This window comes from Lepisosteus platostomus, chromosome 11 (assembly GCF_059453375.1).
Source record: "Lepisosteus platostomus isolate fLepPlt1 chromosome 11, fLepPlt1.hap1, whole genome shotgun sequence".
NCBI classification, from domain to species: domain Eukaryota; kingdom Metazoa; phylum Chordata; class Actinopteri; order Semionotiformes; family Lepisosteidae; genus Lepisosteus; species Lepisosteus platostomus.
In genome coordinates this window covers 18,321,211-18,327,252 of record NC_142621.1, presented here as the reverse complement: position 1 = coordinate 18,327,252, position 6,042 = coordinate 18,321,211, and the positions used below count along the sequence as shown (strand labels likewise).

Genomic DNA, 6,042 nt, shown 5'->3' with positions numbered 1-6,042 from the left:
TAGTGATACTGAGCTCACACTGGATTACTGCAGGTAAAGCCATGTATTACCCTTATAATACAAGCAATACTACAAATTAGTCATGTGTGTACTGTATTGACCCAAATTAACTGACTTACTGAGGAAATTCCCAAACAGATGTTGCATAAGCTTCCTGTAAACAGTAGAGACTCCAGTAAAAGGATAGGGTGTAACAATTATGCTAATTATTTTTGTAGATTAGGCAAACGGAAAGTACCATCACTCTGCCAGCCTCCTTCTTCCTTTAGCAAGCACGGTGGATTACACAGATGAGTGAAAATGAAATTAAAAACAGGAACTTGATTATACTACTCCTCTCCTAACTTTATCTGGGGATTGTGCTGTGAAGATTTAGTATAGTAAGCTGGTTCTTTTTTGCTGTAACTGGTGAGTTAAAAAGTCCACTTTTAACTTTTAACACCTGACTGGGTCTTGTAACATGTTTGTAACAGACTTTGCAATGGGATATAACCATTATTCCAGATATTAAAGTATCTTGTGGTTACTTGCACAACCAAACAAAACCTTGCATGCACTGCTGTGGTAGACAAACATTGCCGTTTTTGAAGAAGCAGCTCAGTTCAGATACTTTCATTCTCATAGTCCTAATTTTCCTTTCAAATCTCTCTATAATGCTGTCTAACTGAAATTGATAGGGTATGATGTGAGCTTTCTATGTCAATAAATAAATACTTACAAACATCCCAAAACATAATGCATTTTCCCTTAATGATTATGCCAAACAAATGTGAATAAACAGTTTTTCCAACACTTTTGCAAAATTTTAACGTGAATCAAATGGTTAAAGGGGCGATATACACCTACTTCCACGAGTCCAGTATGTTAATAATGTGATTAAACCTCATTCTCTTTCTCTTTAGCTGTGAAAATCAACGTGAATCTGAGAAAATGGCAGAAGGTAGGCTAATTAATCTGTTATATCCTACTATTTTAAAAGGCTTTGTTGTTAACAAGATTATAGCTTTTAATTTATCAAGTGATAGATAATTTCCAGCATCTTGAACTTTGAGCTGCAACTTTAACAATAAAATAGTACCTGAATTATGTTTCCATATACATTCATGTCCATGTCATGTCTTTCCATATACAAAAGTTTCACTATACAGTCTTGCAGTTTTTTTTAAATTATCGAGTAACTACATTAATAACATTAATAGCATTAACATTAATAATAATAATAGCATTAATAACATTAACGCAGCCATTTCACCCTGCAACTCACAACTGGCAACCCACTGAAGCTAAGCAGGTGTGAGCCTGGTCAGTACCTGGATGGGAGACCTCCTGGGAAAAACTAAGGTTGCTGTTGGAAGAGGTGTTAGTGGGGCCAGCAGGGGGCGCTCACTCTGTGGTCCATGTGGGTCCTAATGCCCCAGTATAGTGATGGGGACACTATACTGTAAACAGGTGCCGTCCTTCGGATGAGATGTAAAACCGAGGTCCTGACTCTCTGTGGTCATTAAAAATCCCAGGGCGCTTCTCGAAAAGAGTAGGGGTGTAACCCCGGTGTCCTGGCCAAATTTCCAATTATGGCCTCCTAATAATCCCCTTCTATGAATTGGCTACATTACTCTGCTCTCCTCCCCACTGATAGCTGATGTGTGGTGAGTGTTCTGGCGCACTATGGCTGCCGTCGCATCATCCAGGTGGATGCTGCACATTGGTGGTGGTGGAGGGGAGTCCCCATTACCTGTAAAGCGCTTTGAGTGGAGTGTCCAGAAAAGCGCTATATAAGTGTAAGCAATTATTATTATTATTATTATTATTATTATTATTATTATTATTATTATTATTATTATTAAACCACAGAAAGTAGCAGCAGGAGACTGGTGGCAACAGTATCAGAATCCATAACACACAGTACAGAGCTAGGCAATAACTGAAACTAGCCAGGGCCATCCACTTCAGTGCAGAAACATGCAGTAGGGTGTGACAAAATCAATGTGGATTAGCAATTTAAAGAAAACACAAACATCCAGAAGAACTAGGGAAAAAAAACTAAAGAAGTAGAGGACAAATTAAAACAAAAAAACAGCAAACCAAAACCAGAGAAGAGAAGCAGCAGCAAGCTTAGTTTAAAAATGATTTCTTTTACATTTTTATTAATAATACAGATAAATAAACTTGACTAATTACCTTGTGTCCTGAATTGCAAATCAGCGAAGAATAATGTTAACCAATTGATTTGGGGCAAGAATCTCTGGTGAAATACAGAAAGACTGAAGCTAAATAGCGTCAGGAGGAAATAGAATCAGAAATAAAACCCAAGAAAAACAATCAGAGCACTATCTACAGTGCCCTCCAGAATTATTGGCACTCTTGGTAAAGATGAGCAAGAAAGGCTATAAAAAAAATGTCTTTGTTTTTTATCAGATTGATCTTACTCTGAAAATATGAGAGAAATCTAACCTTTCAGTGGTGTAAAATTATTCAAAGGAAAAAAAAACCTTATAAAAAACATTTTTCTCAAAAACACATACTGTATGTCACAATTATTGGCACCCTTGCATTTAATACTTTGTGCACCCTCTTTTTGCCAAGATAACAGCACTGAGTCATCTCTTATAATGCTGGATGAGGTAGGAGAACACGCATAAAGGGATCTCATCCCATAGGTTTTCAATGGGGTTTAGGTCTGGCAATGGTTTTGCCATCGCAAAAGCTTGATTCTGTGGTCAGTGAACCATTTCTCTGTGGATTTGGAGGTATGCTTTGGATCATTGTCCTGCTGGAAGATCCAACCATGACCCAGCCTTATCCTCCTGGCTGAGGCAAACAGATTTTGATCTAAAAGTCCATGATGCCATGTATCCTAACAAGATTCCCATGGCCTTTGGAAGATAAACAGCCCTACAACATCACAGATCCACCACCATACTTCACAGTGAGGATTGGGTTCTTTTCTGCATAACCTTGACTCTTTTTATGCCAAACACCAGTTTGTTTTCAACAAGCTCTATTTTTGTCTCATCTGACCATAGAACCTGGTTCCAATCAAAGTTCCAGTAATGTTTAACGAACTCCAGACGCTTACATTTGTGTTTTTAACAACCGCAGAGGCTTTCTTCTGGCAAGCCTTCCAAATAGTTGTTGGCATGGAGAGGGCGTCTAATTGTAGTTTTGGAGACTTGGTGACCCCAGGATGCAACCAACTCCTGCAATTGTCCAACTGTGATCCTTGGAGAAAGTTTTGCCTCTTGAACCATCTTCCTCACTGTGTGTGGGGAAAAATACACTTGCATCCTCTTCCAGGCAGGAAACTCAGTCCTGGGTTTACCGCACTAACCGGGCGGAACACTATCCCTCAGTGACTCCTCTATCTCGACCCGATCAACATTGTTTTGCGCACCAGGTGTCTCAAATCTGGTTTTACCATCTCAAGATAGCATAATACCGTTATGTCATCTCTTTCACCAGAGGACCTTTCTGTAGCTTTGATTTTTTTAGACTTTTGTCATTTGTATTTTGTCTTATGTTTATTAGTTTAATAAGATTTCATTTAGAATATTGTGTAGAGTTATTAGTATATGTTACAAAAAATATATTGTATGGAACAAGCTACTGGAGATGATACACTTGATTCTTATATCGAAAAAAATCATTTTACCTGCCTAAAGGCAACAGAAACATCTATTCAAAGTAATTAGATCCTGTTTTTCTCATGATTTATTTTGTATTCTCACCTGGCCATGTTTTTTTTTATAGAATTTGATGTGCCATGGAGACATGTTGCCTGGGGAAGAGAGTAAGTAAAATGTGTATTGCTGCAAAGACATTATGAAAAGCCAAAAAATAGGCTATGGCTGGTCTTATATTCAAGTACATAGGTAATTAATGCATTCATCTCTTTGTAATTTGCATGTAAATGCTTACAACTCATTGCTGAGGTTTGGAAAATTGCCCAGTATTGCTCATTGTTACCTTAAGAGTACTGCTTAATCAAAATAAGAATCAAAATACATAACTGCTGCGTGTTTATGATAGTTATCACCTAATTTAGTGCAGCAGTTAACAAGTCAAATACAGCTAACTGACCTAACCAACCCAAAAATACGTTCTTCTTGTGTTTGGTGCCTTCTGCACCAAACACAATACAAACTATAGTAAAATCTCTCTTTAAATTAATCTGGATGCTTCAAGATGAATGGGAAACCTTTCTCCCTATTCTAAAAATTCATTCATTAAAATTCATTTTAACTTAGGGATTCTTTATACAGGAAATTAGTTTCATAAAAACAGAAGGGAAAGCTCTCTTAACAAGGTTCCACTACATAACTCAAATCTGGTGTTAGAGGCTGATCGGAACAAGGATCTCCCACCTCTACCGTCTCTTCTCTTGTGTCCTTCCCTTTCTCTGCTCTCTGCTCTCTGTCCGTCTCTGTCTGTCGTCTACCTGCCTGTTTCTATCCATTGCTCCTTAGCTGTTAATGACTCTTAGTCATTTACTCAGACCGTAATAATCCAAGGTAAACCAGATTTTTCTTCTGATCAGTGTGTTTCAGGCACTCTTCCACTCAGCAAACCCCCCATTTTCCTTCTTGATTTGAAGCTCTTAAGATCTACAAATGTTGACATAAGATAGGTGCTAATTATTGTCTCTAGAATCTTAAGACACTTCATTGGCTTTGTACAGTGAAAAAATGTTGCATTGTAGCAAATATTTGGAAATTGATAATTCATAAAGCAAAGGATGGCTATATATAGTTTCAAATTTATTTAATCAGTTGTTGATCAAGATATCCCGACAATATTGTTTTAAACAAAACACAGATTTACATGGCATATGTTGATGATAATCACTACTTTTGATATGTTATTTTAAATAATTACAGCAAACTCAATGAACATACGGTTAATTCACCATGACTGCTAATTGCAATTAAGGGTGATATTTATTAATTGCATATATGACCTTAATATAAAATAAATGTCAAGCTATAGCAAATAAGTTTAACATTCCTACTATATAACTTTAGTACACACAATTGTGTTTTACGAAATGTGGTCCCCTTTTATACCTAGAATAGCTTGAGATTCTGACCCAAGTGTTATAGATACTTTAATCTACATCTTGTACTTGAATTATTTTATATCACTAAACATTGAATATGCAGAGCTTCATCATAAAGGGTATCTATTGGCTGATCCTTAAATTAAGAACTCATTCTAGTAAAAAAATTGCTGGCAGCTGACATAAAATGTTTGGTATCGATAGGAATTACTAATCTTATGGTAAAGCTCTGCCATATCTGTTAGAGTGCACAACTGAAACATATATTTGTAACCCAAAGTAAGGTTTATTTTCTGACTGAACTGCTTTGCCTTCTGCTTCATGAAGCCTTATTTTCTTGACAGGGAGAAAGACAAGCTGCTACAGGAAGTCAAGAACCTGAAACCAACCAGTAAGAATCAAAAGAATTCAGAATTGTGCTCTATGGGCAAGTTGGTGCTGGGAAGTCCAGTTGCTTCAACACAATTAATTCTGTTTTCCAAGGACATATGACATCCCGAGCGTTAGCAGGTACTGGACTTCACAGTACTACTAAGTCGGTCAGTAGCATGAGTTTTCAACTTTAGTACTGTCAAAAGCACTCAAACTTTCATTTCTGTTTAAATATTTTCAGTGAGAAATAGAACACTCTATTGACTACTGAACTGTGATGTTAAACTTGACAGAAAAATGTGCAGGTGTTATGGCTTCTCAAACTGGGCTTTTCATAAATGTGTGGTCATACACTTGGTTTTTGGTCTTGGAACAACTACTGACAAATTAAACTGGACTCTGCAGCTTCAAACCCAACTCCCAACACTCAGACTCATCCTCTCCACTGTTCATTAGTCTATGGACTAATTTTCTATAGAGTTTTAGGACACTTCCTCAGAGGACAGTGCTATTGCTCTGGTTTCTGATTTCCAGATCCCACTAAGGGATGATTTCTTGATGTGCTGGAACATACATCCACCACTCAATATCTGAATGAACTACATATACAGTGGTGT

The 6,042-nt window shown here is 37.1% G+C and overlaps 1 long non-coding RNA gene across 1 annotated transcript; it reads left to right on the top strand.

Moving 5' to 3' along the window:
• The first annotated feature begins 239 nt into the window (after nt 1-239).
• On the top strand, nt 240-5,581 carry LOC148652106 (uncharacterized). Its single transcript, XR_015925226.1, has 4 exons — nt 240-408; nt 903-940; nt 3,748-3,787; nt 5,398-5,581. It is a non-coding gene; the product is annotated as an uncharacterized LOC148652106 (long non-coding RNA).
• Nucleotides 5,582-6,042: the final 461 nt, after the last annotated feature.